The 18,653-nt window shown below is 42.6% G+C and overlaps 1 protein-coding gene across 6 annotated transcripts in view; it reads right to left on the minus strand.

Annotated features, from left to right (window-relative positions):
• klar (klarsicht) overlaps positions 1 to 18,653 on the minus strand; it is a 139,221-nt gene that overhangs the window by 102,633 nt on the left and 17,935 nt on the right. The gene's annotated exons all lie outside the window — the stretch shown is intronic.

The following is an 18,653-nucleotide window of genomic DNA, read 5'->3' on the forward strand; positions in this document are numbered from 1 at the left end:
TTCTGCTGTATTTTGTTGTATTTTTTGAGCATTTGCTAAATTTTTTAGGTAGGCTATATTTTCTGATATTCTATATGTTTCTATGGTATTTCAACTGGTATTTTTATAGTATTCTCAGTTCATTTTTGGCATTTTTTAGATTTTCACATGGTATTTAAACCGGTATTTTTTATCGTATTAAATTGGAATTTTTCTAGTATTTTTAGTTAATTTTTGGTATTTTTTAGTTTTCGTTTGGTATTTAAATTGGTATTTTTTGTTTAGTATTTTCAGGTAAGTTTGAGTTTTCTATAAATTTCCCAAAAGACACTTTTTTAGTATTAAACTGGAATTTTTATGGTATTTTTAAAATTCATATTTTCTATGAAACTTCTAGTATTTTCATGACATTTTATGGTATTTTCTAGTTCTTTCAAAGTATTTTTCTGGCATTCTGCTTCCACAGAAAAAATCGCTCTGCAGAAAGGGTATCAATATCTTCGGCTAGCCGCAGAGAACTGCCTTCGTTTCTTGTTTTTTTTTTATGGCAACCTTTCGCTGTGGCACTCTCCTTGGGCCTCGGCAGAGAGTGGAGTGCAGAGTGGGGAGTGGGGAGCGGGGAGCGTGGAGTCGCAGAGATCTCTCAGGCCTGTCTCGAGTGATAAATCAGCTACACCAACAGAAAATCACCCAAGAAAACCGAAAAAACTCCCACAAACCTCCTTCAAAACGTTGCACGACATTTTTTCGTACACATTCCCCCCAGCCCCCTCCCGGCCCCCCTCAGCGCCACGAAAACAAAACCACTTCCCCCGAGGGCGTCTCTGCGCGGCGCAGCAACACAACAATTCATTATCATTAATTATATTTGCACTCGAATTTGCGATGGAAATACCCCCATACCCCATACCCCCCACACCCCACTCCCCCCCTCCATTAAGTTTGGAAAATCATGAAAAATTGAACAATGTCGATGAAAATTGAAAACAATTTCTGTGTAAAATTTCAATATTTCTCGTCATTGGCCGTTAGGCTTTCGACATTCAACAAAACATCAATCCCCCCACCCCCCTCCCCTTTAAAGACCCCAAAAAGAAGAAAACAATACCCCAAAAAAAAAAAAGGAGCAAGAGAGAGACGCGAGCGAGAGGGAGACACAAAATATGGCTCATAAAACATCGAGAAAACCGAGAAAAATCAGCAACAAATCGCCAAACAACAATTTATTGGTCGCATTAACCCCAACGAACTCTCTCACTTTTCTGGACCTATTCGGGGGGACGGGGGGGGCCCAAAGGGGGTACTGGGCCAGTGGAGTGGGAGGGGGGGGCTTGTGGGTCTCTGTTGCAGTCAATCGATGAGCGCGCGCGAGTTGTGAAAATATCATTTACAGGCAATTTGTAAAAAAGCAACAAACAAAACTGCAGCCAACTGCAGACTTGGCGAAAATTTGCACGAAACAAACAACAAAAACGGGGTTTTACTTTGGCAAACAACAAAAGATGGAAGAGAGAGGGGAGGGGAGGGTACTCTTAGTGGGGAGTGCGGGGGGAGGGGGCACCTCTGTGGTCAAGTTGTTAAAGTCGGAAATGGGCACAAACGTCGATCGTCAGCGGCCGACAAGAGGCAGCAGCAGAAGAAGAAAACAATGACGACCGTCGACAGTGTCTCCAGGCGATAATTGGATCCCTTTCCCAGTGGTGCCCCGCCATGAGGGGGGGTAAAAATTCCATTCGAACATTTTCTTGTCGAAGATTTTGACACATGTCGAAAGGCGGGCGGCGAGGCGGGAGCAACAAGGCACAAAAATCGAGTGGAAAAAGCCAAAAAGTGTTAATACTTCAAGAGTGGTTTAATCAAAGAAAAACAGAGTAGAGAGGCTATTCCTTCGAGGGGGGAAGAACACCTCCCAGGGATCTGCAAGAGTGCTTCTCCCTTGGGCACTAAAGCCTCTTCTAGTGCCTCTTTTATCTGCTTCGAAGCAGTCACCAGGCTCGTATTTCTTGGGGCACAACAGGGTATGCCACCTACTGGCCCCTACTGTAACGCCCCCCCTCGCTTTTGGCACCTACTGTACTCCCCATTAGATAAGTGCCTTTTGTACGTGTAATTCTAGAACCCTTCTTGGGCGTCTCTTCACTGGGAAGATCTTTTGTTTCGTTTCTGTAACTCAAAGCCACACAAAAAGGCAGATGCGTAACCAGAAATTCTGTCAACCACAAATTTGTGGTTGCATAAACACACGGAAGCAGGGAAACACGGCAAAGGTGAAAGATATCGCCCCAGCATGGGAGGAGAACTCCATTCGGGAGAATCCCCTGTTTCTGTCCCTCTCTTGAAGCGCAACGCAACGAAAGTGAAAGAGGAAGAAAGACCTGTGAGAGCGAGGGAGCGAGGGAGAAATGCATGCATTCGAAATGCAATAGAAAGTGAAATGCGTTGAAATCTTTTCGAGAAAAAACAAAAACAAATACAAACCCCTCCAATGCCAAATGAGAGTCTCCTCCTCTGTCGCCTCTCCAGATGCTGACTCTCAGATATGCAGCTCAAAAGATACATTGTTTGGGGCAGGGAACCCCCCTCCCCCTTCCTTCTCCTCTCTGCATCTTTCCATGTGACCTTGTTAGCAAATTCTGTTGACGTACATCGACGACATCGAGCCACAAACCATCCTTGGCTTCTCCCCGCCGCCAATGAAATATTTGAGATTCACTTTCAGAGTCAGTCACAGAGCGGCAGCGACAACAGCCACAACATTATAACGAAAGTCTCGTCTCAAAGCAGTAAAAACAATGCACAGCCCCACACACACACACACACACACACATGAGAGAGATACAAAGATACACAGATGCATTGACAATCCATAGATAAAATACTTTTTTAACTATGACGCGAGTCCCAGTCCCCACGACGACGGAGACGATGGCCAACTTCTCAATGGCTGAAAAACAATGACAAAAGCCTCTTCGGCTACTGGAAAGTGGAAAGAAAAGGGGGCGAGGAAAATCAAGAAAAATAAACTCAAACACAGAAAGAAAGAAAAGCCACCCAGCGGGCAAGCAGAACCCGGATATACCCTTCGATTGCCAATGGACGTCGTCTCCATTTTTGTCGAGGCACACGGATCTGAATGCACTATCGTATAGGCCTCTGACAGATCAGTATAAACTTTAATTGTTTAAAAAAAATTATAAAAATAAAAACAAAATTTAATACAAATAAAAAATACTAGTTATGAAATATATAAAAATAAAATATAAATACTATATTAATAAAGAAAATGTAATTTAAAAAAATTATAATGATATATGTATAAAATAATAATATGAAAACATTAAAAAAAAACTATGTGAAAAAAAGTTTCAAAAAAAAATTATATTAAAAAATGATAGTACAAAAAATAGCATACAACAACAAAAAAATACTAATAAAGAAAAATTGGAAAAACATTAAAAATTACAAAGTTAAATGTATTTCATGCAATTTTTACTAGAAAAACTGATTTTCTTTGAGGAACTGTGTTAGTTTTTAGTCAAGATACATATCTGTATAAAAAAAAAAAAAAAAAAAAAAAAAAAAAAAAAAAAAATCGTAGAAAAAAGACTACTCTAAAAAATCTTTTAAAAATACCCAAAAAAAAATCTTAAAAAACAATTATCAAAAAAAAATTAAATATAAAAAAAAATTAAATATAAAAAAAATTAATAATCAAAGAAAACACTGGACATCTTCCGCTAAGGCTTCTAACAAAAATCCCCATAACCCTGTAGAAAGTGTATGACATAAAAAATTACAAAAAAAAAAAAAACTGTCGTCAAGCCGCTGAGGAGATGTGTGGGCTGCTGCTGGCATTCGGCAATCGGCAATCGGCATTCGAGGCAGGCACCAAAGACTCGGCTGCGACTGCGACTGCGACTTGGAGTTCGACTTCGACTCCGAATGAAATGCCACAGATTCGTTTTTGATAAAATGCCACAGCAACAAGTTGTAGAAATAGCGAAAGAAAAAGTGAGAATCCGATGAGGGGGGAGACAGAGGGGGAGGGAGAAAGGAGGAGAGGAGAAAAGCTACCTGCAAGACGATAAATCTTGCAGATCGTTGGACTGTCTCCCGTGCGTAAGAGTGGGGGGGGGGGGGGGGGGGGAATCCACACAGACACGGAGACACAGAGACACACATACACACAATATATATATATATATATGTTTGTATAGCACTGTAATGTCTGTGTTTTCCGATAATTGGGGCAAAACTTATGCTTTGGGCGCCGTGGTAATTGATATGTTTACAGCTTTATTTTTATTCGCAACTCAATTAAAATCACATCAAGCTGCGACACAAGCAGGCGGCCATAAAGAAAGACAATCCAAACAATTAGAGCTGAGATTTGTATTTGTTTTGGCCGGCATGGATCGCATGGATCGCATCGGTGCACTTTCGTTTTCATTGCTCTTCGATTGCTTTTCCAAAGTGTGAAAGGTTCACAAGTGATTGTTGTTGATTGTTGATTGTTGATTGGAGCGATCTTCGAGTGGGCTCCAGTCGTCTCCTTATGGCCAACCCAGGGACTTAATGATGCCCCAAAGTGACCTTCAGCCGAGAGATAGCATCGCTCGATCGGCGGCAAACAGATGTGCCATCCAGTTAGCGGTGATCTGAAGTGGTCTTTCGCATTAAGATACAATCAATTGGGTCTAGGAGAATCGAATTGACACACAACATTGACACTGAATGACAGTCGTGTCTCTCCACTCGTGTTTCCAATCTTCAACTGATCTTCGGGCTGCAGTCAAACTAATGATCATTGCTTCGAGCACTCTTCACTGAACGGAGGGGTTTCATTCTCAATCTGATCTGCAAGTTCTTGCACTGCTTGATTTATTGGCGATCTTTATTGACACCAAACGATCGTTTCGTTTCTTCGCTTGATTGAGGTCTCCATTTGGATCTTGAACCTTCGCAGGTCATATTTTAAGCGATCTCTAGCTTGCATCTCCTGTGATCTTCATTGGCATTTGATCATTGTTTTCAGGTGATCTTTAGCTCCATTTCTTGTGGTTCTTCATTGATGAGCTGATCTCTGATTCATAGATGTCTCTTTTGAGTTTGCTTTAGAAATGATCTTCACCCTTCATGGCCCACTGAAGATCTTTATTGTTTGACTGATTGAATAAACCTTTAGGGTCAAGCTTCAGTGATCATAGAATCTATTGGTTGTCATCTTTAAGTTACAGAGTCATAGGAATCAATGTGATCTTTGTCCGAGTGGTGATCTTCACATTTTACTGTGACGCGTATTCGATTGAATAAATCTTTTAGGATACAATATCTTCGGAGAGATCTTCCCATCTATCCTTTGGGGGATCTTTAGGCGTAATCTGGGCCCACCTTTGGAGGCCTATTTGTTACGTTTTCCATCTCTGATCTTCGCATTTTAGGCCATCTTTTTGCAATCTTTTGGCAAACTTGAGACCTCAAAATCGTCATCTCCCATCGCTCAGTATCCAGTTTTATTTCTTTATGATTTTTAGGCTCGACATTTAGGTCGCTTGGCTGTCGATTATGTAAACTCCTCTCCACGTCTACGTTTGCATCCACAACTTGATATGTGAGTTGTGGCTCTGGTTTTGACCGACTCTCGAGTCCGAGCCTCAAAGGTGGGGGGCACGGGCACCCTAGATACGAGTACACAGGTGTACGTGTGTGTATCGGCAGTTGTTGCTCTGATTGCTGGCCATAAAGGGGAGCCAGAGTCGCAGATACACAGCGACACAGAGACACAAAGTAGTCGAGCAATTAAAAAGGCATCAAACGCACTGCGGAACAAACAAGTTTTACAGCAGAGTCGGAGTCGAAGTCGGAGCTCCATCAGGGGTGCCCACCACAGAGACATCATTGAAATTGAGATACTTGTTGGAATTTCCACAGAGAGGAGAATCGCAGGAGCCAGGAGCTAGGAGCGTGTTCCTGGCATCTGGAAAATGTTCGTTAATTGTGGAAAATGCACAACTTTGCCATTGTCACAGGCTCAGGCACAGGCGCTGAATGCCGACTGCCTGGACTTTTACTTTGGCCACACAAAAATGTTTCCTGTGTGCCTCCTCATCAGAGGAACAGCGACAGAAAACAGCAACAGCGAAATGGAGAGCGAGAGACATGCAACATGCAACATGGAATCGCTTTTTGTTTCTCTCTAATGATTAATTGACTTTTGCACCCAAAACACGTTCGATCTTTGTTTGATCTTTGCTTCCTTTGGTGCCATGGTGCCATGGTGCATGCCACCTCCTGCTGCACCACTATTTTTCCTCTTTTGTTTCGATTGGAAAATTGCTCTTTTAATTTCCACCGACATTTCTCGGCCCGATCGTGTTGTTTGCAATATAAATATTTATTCATTTCTGCCAAATGTCCATCTGTTTCGCGGCGCTGCAGACGCCTCGAGATGGTGGCGTGAGTCCTCCAGTTGAGAGCCCGTGTGCCTCGAGAAGCGAGAGATGATAGCGAGAAGCGAGAGATGATAGCGAGAAGCGAGAGATGATAGCGAGTCTAGAGGAAAGGATAGCGACCAGACATGACAGCGAGAGAAGCTGTCAACGAGAGGAAGCAGAGAAACAGACGAGTTGCTAGCGAGAACAGATGTTAGCGAGAACAGATAAAAGCGAGAACAGATGATAGCGAGAACAGATGTTAGCGAGAACAGATGTGATAGCGAAAACAGATGATAGCAGTGATAGATGATAGCGAGATATAACAGCGAGAACAGATTCTAGGGGAAAGAGATGACAGCATGAGGAAACGGCAGCGAGTAGCGAGTACTCAGATACTCTCTCGATGGTCTATTATCCATTCTATTCTCTTCGCATCTCCAAGAACCTCAGGAACCACTCTCCACTCGAGCCTCCTCTTCGTCTCGTGTCACGCCGTCATCTCCGCTCTCCACTCATTGTTTTATATTACGTTTATCCGGCGCGGATGGGGGTAAATCCCCCGTCTCCCGTGTGTGTGGTGGCTCTTGGTTTGCTTTTCTTTCGGGGCAGCTTGTTGTTCGTGTGATTAATTTATTGTTCAATACAATTGCGTATGAATTATTGAGATACCGTCAGAAAATGACATGCAACGGCCGCCGACGACGCCGACGACGACGACGACGGTGCCTCAGGTGTCTTACAAAATCCTCCATCCTCCGAGAGCCCCTCTCCCCGCTCCCCGTTCAACGTCCCACCAAAAGATCTCATTGTCTGATCTTCAAGGCAAACGCAATTCGTAGCTCTCTTTGTGTACGTGCCGAAAAAAAAGGTGCATATTCATACGAATATAATGCATCTGGCAGATACATTCATATCTCACTCTCAGCACTTTCACAATTCATTCAGAGAGTGAAAAAGCATCGGTCGAGAGCCGAAAGTGTAACTTACGAATGGGCTAATCTTGTGATTATTGCCATGATTATGGGGGTTAAGCTATGAATATGAATACGAATACGAATACGAGTGCACCTCTGCGCACCTCCAACACCTCTGCGCACCTGAACCTGAACCTGAACTTCAGATGGCTTCGAGTTGATTGGGTTTTTCGGGGTTCGGTGAAATCTGTCGGGGTTTCCCATGGGTCACCACTCAATTTGGGTCACTTTACACTCCCTCAAAGTCTCCCCCCTGGCCTTTCTCTCTCCAGCCAACAGCTGGACAAACAGTATTTCTATTTCCAGTCTCTGGAGCTCCCCAGAGGCCAGCCACATGTGTCCTTCCTGAATGTCAATGCTGCCCTGCCGCCTAGACCCTGTTCTGTTCCGTTCTGTCCCGTCCGCAGTTTCATTTTTATGGTCTTCTGACATGCAAGCGTGCTACAGTTTTCGTATACCCTTCAAGTGGCCGGGTATTCGGGGTTTCAGCAGAGGTTCGGCAAGCATATTCTATGGCATAGAATCATCGTCAATGGCCATCCCTGAAACAATGAAGCTTGGAGCTACGTTTTTAAGACTTTTGAAAAGGCATCTAAACCCTCGACCCACCAATAGCCAGAATTCTGTCTCTTGCTTTTCCCCTCAAGCATTTTTTGTGGGCTGCTAAAAAAATTCGCGGCCATCGCGTGTTTAAGCCAAGTTTACAGCAAGCCGGCGGCAGTGACGTTTGTTTTGTTTTGGACTTGTTGTTGCCGCTGTTTGTTACCCCCGAAAATTAGTCGAAAAAAAGAAAAGGCAGGCAGGGGGCGGCGGACGGGTGGAGACGCTGAAACGTTGAATTTTAATTAGCGGCACTTGTGTCTGGCTACCCAGTCGTTGACGGAGGCGTTCGAAAGGGGTGCATGGCGGAGGTGGGGCATGCGGCACGAGGCCTGCGGGTTATGAGGCGTGGCCCGAGCCCATAAATACTATACCAAACATTTAACACATTTTTAAGCCAAAACCAAAAACAAAAAACAACATTCGACTTTAATGATTATGCAAAAATTAATGACAACTCTTATAGTATTTTTTTCAGTACTTTTAGTACATTTAAAGTATTTTCGGAGGTTTTTTAACCATTTTTATTACTATTTTTTAAATATATTTTTAGTAATTTCCTGTTATTATTTTAGTATTATTTCGATATTTTCAACATATTATTTTAGTACTTTCTGGCCTAGTTTAAGTATTATTTCCGTATTTTTTGGTACTATTTTAGTATTTTCTCAATTATTATGCTGTTTAAGTTTAGACATTATTTCAGTATTTTCTAGTATTATTTCAGTATTTTTCTGGTATTTTTTGTGTACTATTGCAGTACTTTCTGGCATAAAATTTGGTATTATGTCAGTATTTTCTGGTATTCTTTACAGTATTTTCTGGTATTTTTTCCTAATGCATCACAGATGAACGTTCAAGAGACTTCTCGTCTCTGAATGGACAAGACTCGAGTATCATAACGGTTTTTTTTCTCCGGTATTTTTTGTCAGTATTTTTATGGTTGTGCAACCACAAGGCATGCTGCCATGCCCCAAAGCGAACGTTCAACGACCTGCCCGTTAGATGGCGTTTCAGGCACTTGATTTTTTCCCCTCTCTCTACCGCTGTCCCGCTCTCTTGCTCTGTCTCTCTGTCTGTCTGTCTTTCTATGTCTCGTGTCTTTCTCTCTGGCAATTTGCATTGTTAATCTTTCATTTTTTGCCATTTCTTTTAATGGTAATTAAATGGTCATAAATCAGACAACAGCCAAACAGCCAGAGAAAATGCCAGCCAAAGTTTTGTGCATGCGAGGGCGGCCGGTATTCCGATTGAAAGTATTTCAAATTGCACTTAATGACACTCGAGATATGCTGGGGAGGGGGAGTGGGAATGAATGGATGTATGGGCCAGGCCAATGCCTCAAATGAGAGAGAATCGGCATCGCTGCGTTCCATTGAAAAGGCACTTCATACCCCTAGAAATTGGCCACAATGGAGGGAAAAATTACTCGAGCTACGAAGGGAAACCTAAAAACATCAATCCAAGGGCAGTAGTCCTTAAAAATTCCATTAAAATTAGTTACATTTTCAGTATTTTTCGTTGTCTGCATAAATTTCGTTGCTTTCGAGTGAAATTTGGCAACGTTGCAGTCAGAATTTCTCTCTAATTGATAACAGTTCACCATTGACAAGGTTTTAACAAAAGAACAAGCTAAGCTTTATTAAAATTTCCCTGATTTTCCATTCTTTCCTCAACATTAAGCTCTTTTTTGTGAAGTTTGGCAACCGCGCAGTGAGTTTTTCATCTAAGACTTCTCCACAGTGCTCTCTCTTGACATAGTTCTAGGTTTCCCTAGAAATTCGTTGCTTTTCATGAAATTTGTTGGACCTTTTTTCCCCCTTCTTCCTTGCAGCATTCTTTGTGAAATTTGGCAACATTGCACCTAACATTTCGCACAAACAACTCTCGAAATGCCTCCTTTCGACCATTTGCAACCATTTTCAAGCATTTGCCGCATGTGGCACTGCCCAAGTCATTTGCATTTCGCACTTGCAGCCCCTGGGGCACGGCTGGCCGGGACAATCTCCATTAAGAATGCAATTTGCAAAAGATCAACCAGCCACCAGAGACTTTCTGTCCGTCCGTCTGTCGGTCTGTCCGTCTGTTGCATGTGCAACCTGTGGCACCATCACCGAAATGAGTGAATGAGTCGCCGCGAGGTTCCTTTCCTACGCGGAAAGCCACCTGACAAGTGGGTTTTTTATTAATTTGTCAAGAGTCTTTTTTGGTTTTTGTTTTTGTTTTTGCGGGGCTGATGGGTGAAATTTTGTGGCCAAAAGAAGACGAGGACAAGACGGACGGCCGGAAAATGCTGGCAAATCCATGGCCGGTGAAAATTGAAGAATCACCAAAAGAAATTAAGGTTGTGCGGGGAAATCTGAGTCAAATGTGCGAACAGAATCCATGGCAATCGCGGGAGAGAGAGAGGGAGAGAAAGACAGTTGGAGATTTTCTCTTTTCTCGAAAAACATCCAAAGTCCGAATATGACATTTCAGTATTTTATTTTTATGGACGGTCACACTGGCGCCAGGGATAACATTCGCGGCTGTATGTGTGTGTGTCTGTGTGTGTGTGTGTGGGTGGGTGTGTGTGTGGGTGGAAGCGAAATTACATGATGTATAAATTTTCATTTCATTTCTTGAAGAGACATGAAAATTTACATTTCACATTTGTTTTTAACAGAGAAACGAGCGAGGCGGAGCTGCAGCGTAGCGCCGTTGCGGAGGCGGAGACAGTAGCCATCGCCCACTGCCCACTGCCGGCTGCCTACTGCCTACCGCCGATGCTGCTGTTGCATGCCACACTCTATGCAATGCACTTTTGCTCCGGCTGCTTCTGTTTCAGCGCGCCAGTCAGCGACAAGTGAATGGAGGAGACAGGACAGAGGCTGTGTGGCTGTGTGGCAGACACCCGCATTGATTTTTCGACTGCAAATCCTCCTCCTCCGCCCTCCTCCTTCTCCCTCCTCCTCCCCCTCCTCCTGCTGCTGCTTTTCCCTGGCTCTTATTTTCATTTCCATTTCATTGGACTCTCTCTGTGGCAGCTTTAATGAGTCTGATTTCTGTCTCGTTTGCGAAAATTGCTGTCTGAATCGCCCGTCTCCCCTCCTTCCCCCCCCCCCCCTCCGGCTCCGCTGCCGTCTCCATCTCCATCTCTGTTTGCCAAGGTGAAAAGTCCGCCTGTTGTTTGAGGAGAGCTTTAGGTTAATGTTAATGTTAATGACGTTTTTAAGCGACATGACGTGATGCTGCAACTGCCACGCTGCCACTCCAGCTGGAACTCTGCTGCAGCTACCGCTGTGGCCTCCGTTGCAATAGCAATTTTAATTAATTTGGTTGATTGTTGCAGTGGCAGGCGGCAGGAGGAGCGACACAGCAGACCCTTTGGGACCACAGGCACAGACGAGTGCCAGACAAATGATAAACAAGCCTTCAGATGCCACCGATGATCAGAAAATCAACGGCAAATGATCAGCAAATGCTTGGCAATTAATCAAATTTATCTAGGAATTGATTTCCCCAGAGGACGAAGGGAAACCCAGGAGGTCTCTTTGATTGGAACGAACTTGAAACCGATGGAATTTCCATGGGAAAACATCTGAAAGATCTGAAGAGTTGGGGCCTGTTAAGCGCTGAAAGAGGGTCCTGAACCCATAACTTGGCCTAAAGCCCAACTAATTTTGATCGGGAGTGTCCCTTGGCTAGACGAAAGGCTGGCCATATCCTTGGCTATATCGTTCTTCATCTCAAGGGATCTCAAAGATATCAAAATAGACCTTCCTCTGTTCCCATTTCATTGGTTCTTCATTGCCATTGTTCCCTTTTCTCTGAATCCATTTCCACTGTTCCCATTGGCGCGGATCTCTTCCATTTCCGGGGCGTTCCATGTCCCCGTTTCTGCCCCTTAACCTCAGGCCTTATCGAATGTTGTTTGAATATGCAAACAAGATATGCACACATTCTCCTCCCCCCTCCCGCCACTCTGCTGGCCATTGTAGGTTTTCCCCAAATAAAACTTGAATGGTTTCCACACAGAGACACACATGTCGTTCCCAGGAGTCCTTTGCCCGGGAAAATCCCCATTTAATCAAAGTCAAAGTCATGCGGTGTGCATGAGCTTGTCTCTTCGCTTCTTTCTCCTCTCCAGTGAGCTTCCCACCCCCTCTGTTCCGCCCAGCTCAAATGTCATAAGCCTGACAGCAGCTGGGCGGAAAGTTGCACTGCAACTCCCAGAGAGAACACCCCCCCCCCTTGCACCCTCTTGCACCCTCTTTCTGGGGAGGCCTGCAAGAAGTGCATTGTCAGTGGGTGTCGACTAATTTCTATTGATTTTAGCTTCGGGGAGGGGGGAAAATTCTGCCTCGCCTCGTCGGATAAACATTGAAATATTCTATCCATCTATTGCCATGGAAATGGGGAGTGGGGTCGTCGTCTAAGTCGTCTAGGAGTCCACATGAACTTGACCCCCAACCTCCCACACGTCCATCACTCAGTCCGAGTCGTTCTTCCAGCGAAAGAGGGGGAGAGATATCTATTCAAAACTAATTACACGCTTTAATATGGGCGGAGTTGGAGGGTGGTCCCGAGGTGTGTCGCGGCGTCTTCCCCCCCTCTCTCTCCATTGCACCATTACACCATTACTCAGCGATATTTTGGGAGTGTAAATGCAGTCATGGATACCCCTGCGTACCTTTTTGTTCCCCTCAAATGCATCATCATCGGTGTTTGCCTAACGGTAACAATACTACGATATTGAGGAGGGGGGGAGATGGAGAGTGCCACCACCGCCCTTTTCTTTCAATTAGAATTTGATTTGTAATCGATAGAGAGTGGGGTGCTGGAGGGGTGTGGGGTGTGCAGCGTTGGGTCGTGATTCGAGGCAGAACTTTAATTACTTTATTTGGAATACCCAAATACCCAAAATATTCTCGTATTCTTTGAATATTCAGCGGTTGAAAGCTTATCCCCTTTTCCTTCTTTGCCTCTCATTCTAGGGGTGTTCCCCTTTCTCTACGCACTTTCTTTCTTTCCTCTTTCCAGTGTCCCCCTTCTGGGTTTCAAGTACTTTTTATTTTCTTGTATTCCGATAGAACGCTTTTAGTATTTTTCTAGTATTATGTTTCTATTCCTCTTTCAGTGCTCCTCCACTGTTCTTCTGGGATTACTTAGGAACTTTTTAGTATTTTTATGGCATTCTAGTATTCTTTCTGGTGTTATTTTAGTGTTTGGAGTTTTTGGTTTTCTTGAAACAATTTTGGAGCATTTTTTAGTATTATTTCTATTTTGGTATTTTTAAAAAATAATTCTATTTGATTTATTTTTATATTTAACTTAGTATTTTTCGAATTTTGTATTAGTTTTTAGAAGTTTATTCAGTAGATTTTGTATTTTATTTAGTATTTAATTCAGTATCTATTTGGTATTTAATTCAGTATTTATTTAGTATTTAATTCGGTATTTATTTAGTATTTAATTCTGTCTTTCATTTAGTATTTTTTCTAGAATTTCATTTTGTATAATTTTTAGTCTTCATTTAATATGTTATTATTTTTTTCATCAATTTATTTTTAGTAATTTCTACAGAATTCTTCAAGTACCCATCTACAATTCTTTTGTTATGCTCCTCCACAGTACACACTTAGCATTCTTCTAATCCGCTTCCCCAGCTTGGCTTCTTTCCCGCTCTACCCGAACTCCCTTTCCATCTTTATTTGTTCCCTTCACTCAACAGTTACCGCCACACATTCATTGTCACAGTTACCTAATCTGATTTATTCAGTGCCCAAAAAAGCAAAACAAAAACAATAGACTCCACCAGTCTGCCCCGTCAAGTGCTAATGATGCAACAAACGAATCTTTCTCCGCATGATCTTCACTTGATAAACTTATCATTCGTTCATTCGTTCATTCATTCATTCATTTGTCTCGCGTGTCTGTCTAATTAATTGTTGGTTCCAGTTGCAGTTCCCGACCATGGGGAAATCTTTCTTCTGCAAGATTTATAAGGCTCCCCGCCCCCCTCACCTTTCGATAAGGGTTACCCCACAAAAAAATATATGGTGTTCCATTTCGCAGCAGCGGCAGCAAGCAGATTAAGCAAGTCCCGAAGTGTCGGGGAGTGTTAACTGGGTCAATTGGAAAGTTGGTTTTTATTATCTGTCTTTGGGCCGTATATATTTTTTTTCTTCTGTTCGTAATCTCTGATGGGAAGTGCGTGCAGCGCACGTTGTGGCAAGTGGAGTGATGGCGCATGATGGGGAGTGCTGAGGAGTGGAATGGAGTGAGCTCTTGTGGGCAGACAGGTACCTCATGCTCGGTGTACGCGAGACCCGAGGAGGCGCAAGAGAAGGAGGCGTGTGTGGCAGGCAGGTTGATGAATGGATTTGGTTTACTTTTGGTTGGAACAGGTTGCTGCTGCTGCTGCTGCCGCGATTCCGTTTGGGTATCCCATCACGATGATATATACCCTGGCGCACCCTGAGAGACCCTACAAAATTCTTCAGAAATCTCCAGCACATTTCTGGCAAACTTTTCGAGTGAAATTTTGGCTGGAAGTCTTTCCAACGCTTCACTGCGGCTTCTGTGCCGCATCAACCTCCATTATCACGTCTATCTGGTCAGAAGACTACCCACCAAAGTCATTTCGGTTGAAAGACCTTTGAAAAAATGGTCTCTGGCTCAAAGCCAAAACCATTAAAGCCCCTCCCCCTGCCCGCGTGCTGGTGCCTTATCATGGCTTGACTTTGGTAATGAAATATTCAAATGACAACAAAAACCAGAGAGTTGTTGGCCAAGCAATAGACCAGACGAGACCCACAGACAGACCTCTCAAGCATACGAGGAAAACTCAATTCAATTTCAAATGCTAATTGCGTGCCAAGAGCATTGGACGGACGGCATAAGCGGAACGACCCTGAAATTCCCCCGAATGGAGGGTGGGGTCGGTGGGGCCCGTGTCGATCCCATATTAAATATCGAAATATCGATTCCAATGGATAGATGCAATAGATTGCTTTGTAGCTCAGTTTGTGGTTGAATTCGACGGAAGATATTTCTTAATGCAGGAAAGTAAATAAGAAATAGATTAAATATGGATATAACAGCAGGTTTCCGCGCATATCGAGGGGTTTTAAGGGACGTAGGCACCGATCAAGAGTTGTGTTTATTTACCAAAAGATATCTGTACTATTTGTAAGAGATGTATTTATGAAAGAGGTAGTATTATGGGAGATGCATGTAGGACATCTAAGCAAGTTCTCATTTAAGTATTTTTCTGGTACTCTGCTTGGAATATGTCTAGTATTCGTCTAGTATTCTCTTTTTCAACTTATTCTCCTGGTATTCCTTTAAGTATTTTTCTAGTATTATTAAATATTTTGCTAGTATTTTAAAATATTTTTATATTTTTTTAGTTTTCTCCTGGTTTCCTTTTCAGTATTTTGCTAGTATTATTTTAATATTTCTCTGGTATTCTTTTGGTTATATTTAGTATCTTGCTCATTTTAGTATTTTTTTTGGTATTCTTTGGTAGAACTTTTTGAGTAGTTCTCTAGTATTATTTAAAATGGTATTTGTGTAGTATTTCGTTAAGTATTTTTATAGTACTCTCTTTTCTACTTTGTAGTGTTTTTCTAGTATTCTTCTACTATTCTTTTAAGTATTCTTCTAGTATTCTTCTACTATTCTTTTAAGTATTTTTTTAGTATTCTTTAAGGTATTTTTCTAGTATTCTTTGAAATTCCTTTTGGCTTCTTTTAGTATTTGTCTAATATTTGTAGTACTCTTTTAGCATTTTTCTAGTATTTTTTTGTATTTTCTAGTATTCTTTTTAGTATTTTCTTAGTAGTTTTCAAGTATTCTTTGGCCTCTGCCTTTCTATCTATAATTTTATAGTCTTTTTCCTAGCATTCTTCATTCACCTGCGCTTTTTCCTCACAGATTCTCCAATTTATTGTTGGTTCGATAATTTCTACATGCATATCAATAGATTCCAATTGATACAGATCCCCAAAGGAACATTGACGCGTCATATCCAAGTGTTTCCAAGTGTAATACAGCCCCAATCGACCTTTGGAGAGCTCCATTCCACGCACCGCTGACAGCCATCCATCCAGTCGAAGGGAGAACTTTATAGTGCAACATTTAATAGCCTATGAAAAGCGGCAGACACGCATGGAAGAGGCAAAGAGGCAGTGGAGGAACGACGAAACGTGGGCGTGCGTGCGAGTGCTCAATGAGAGAAGCAGACGACAAATAAAGGCCCCCAATGGCGGGGAGCCCCCAACAAACATAAATAAAAACTTTAACAAAGTTGCGACAGTTTCAAGCGATAGGAAAGTGCAGTGGACGACACCGACATAGGAAGGGGAAGTAGAGTGCCACAAGTGACCATTAAAAGCAATTGAGGCGCCACAACAGCGCAACAGAGAGTGCGATGGAGGGGGGAAGCCCCTTTTTAATGTCTCCATTAAGGCCGTCAACAGTGCGTGGGTTTTTCGTTGCTCTTCAAAGAAGAGGCACTTTTCCCCCGCCTGCGACTCGAGGTTAAAGGCTTTCCCATTTTGGACAGTAAAAAACCCTAAAAAAAAAAGCTCCTTTCTTTGGCCGCAAAACCCTATGGAAACCTCCTTTGCTTTCTGCTTTTCCCCTTTTTTTTTGCCTCTAAAAACATCCTCTTCTTGGGGTTTTTGCTCTTTCCAAACAATTTGCATCCTTGGACTTTTCCCATGCTTTTTCATGCTTTTCACAAAAAGGAAATTAATTTATAGAAAACATGTTGGGGTTTTTTTTTCGGCCATGGGAAGCAGGAAAAACTGCATTGCGTGGAGGTTTTTCCCTCTCCGCGCTTTTTTTTTTATTTGTTGCAATTTTTCCACATTGTTGGCAGAAATTGTTATTGTTTTTCCCATACCCTTTTCCAGGAGGAGGTATAGCGACTTTTTCAACAGATTTTTGGAAATCCCCAACCAAAACATCATCCATGGAGTCGAAGAGGGTTTCGAGGAGAATAAGGTGCAGGAAAATCGTCTATCATGCCCCCCTAAAGGGTATCAAACCCTTCTTACCCTCCCTTTCGGTGTTGCTGTTGTTTTTGTAATGGAAAATACTAAACTTCCTTCTCGATGTGGCTCACCCACAGATCATCAGCATCGAAAAAGTGCCCAAGAGTCGAAAGAAAATATACTTTTCGGATGAAAAACTTCTGTAATCTTTACTTTACTCTGCCGATGGACTTCTTCTACTTGTTTTTCAAGGTTTCGAGGAGGAATACCTCATATCTGATCTAATCCATCGCCGAAAGGGTATCAGCACTTCGTTTCTTTTTTGTTTCTTTCGTTCGTTGTTGTTGTTGTTTGTGTAATGGAAATTGTTTTGCTGCTTCTTAAAGTTTAATTTAAGTTTTCTTTTGACGGTCTTTTTCCTCTGGTGTCTTTTTTTTTTCTTGTTTTGTTTTTTGCAGCTGTAAACTGGTTTTGGGGGTAATAATTGAGACATAACTGTTGTTGTTGTTGCTTTTGTTAATGCATTTAACATTTTCCTTGGGAATTATGTCAGTTGGTTAGTCAGAGGGGGTGACAGCGAGAGGATGGGGAGGGGGGGAGGGGAGTGGCAGAGGCAGAGGCAAAAGTCTCTTCCTTTAAGTCTACGATCCACTGGCACGCACAATGTGGCAGAGAGGAGCGGACTGTGGCAGAGAGGGGGACTGAGGCAGAGAGGGGGGACTAAGGCAGAGAGGGGACTGAGGCAGAGGGGTTGCAACAGACAGTCGTGTTTTTTCCATATCACTTTTATGGGAATCTGGACCAAAAATGCATTTTATTATCTTCTGTTTTTTTTTTATTGTTTGCTAATTTTGAGAAATCTTTTTCCAACGGCTTTTGCATCACTTTTTTTTAAGTAAAGACGCGGCATCCCTCCCCCTGCTAAAATATGGAATTATACGATAATTTTATACAGTTTTCCGCAATGGATGGGCCCTTAGGAGCCCAACAAAAACCAAACCCCATTCCCCCCAAAATTCCTCCTCTTCAACGATCCATCATTCATCCATCAACTGTTTTTCGCATCTTTTTGGCAGTAGAAAGATCCCTTGAGCGATCCTTCGTACTCTTATATTTCAACTCTTCTTCAACTACTAAATTTTAATCAGGAAGTTTTCACAGGTTTTTCTGTAAAAATCGGACCTTTCAAATGTCATTTATCTTAAGAATTTTTGTTGCTTGTAGAAACTGCCGGGAGCGGGTTCTTTGGTAGCCGACATTTTGAAATATTTTTAATGAAATACAAATGAAATAAATTACTTAATTTAGGTACAAATAAAATCTACCAAAAAGCGTTTGCGGAATACTGAAATTTAGGCAATTTTCGTGCCTAAGAACGGGCATCTCCCCTTGAAGAAATTCATTTATTTTGCGATCCACTGGAAACCAGTTGCATGCATCATTTCTGTGAGTAATTCAATTCCTTTCGTTAATCTCCCGAACAATTCCTATAAATACTCCGCCCGCAGAACGGAAGGGTGGACGAGGGGGGACGGGGGGGGGGGACTGTACTTCCCTTGTGGTGACTTTTAGCTCGAGCAAACGATATGCGGGCTGCCTCTCCCTCTCTCCGAACTACTGCCCCCTTCCCTTGTTAACCCCCTGCTGGTCCCTGCCTCAATTACGCTTTCCGCCCCCTCATC

Source organism: Drosophila pseudoobscura, chromosome X (assembly GCF_009870125.1).
Source record: "Drosophila pseudoobscura strain MV-25-SWS-2005 chromosome X, UCI_Dpse_MV25, whole genome shotgun sequence".
Classification (NCBI taxonomy): Eukaryota; Metazoa; Arthropoda; class Insecta; order Diptera; family Drosophilidae; genus Drosophila; species Drosophila pseudoobscura.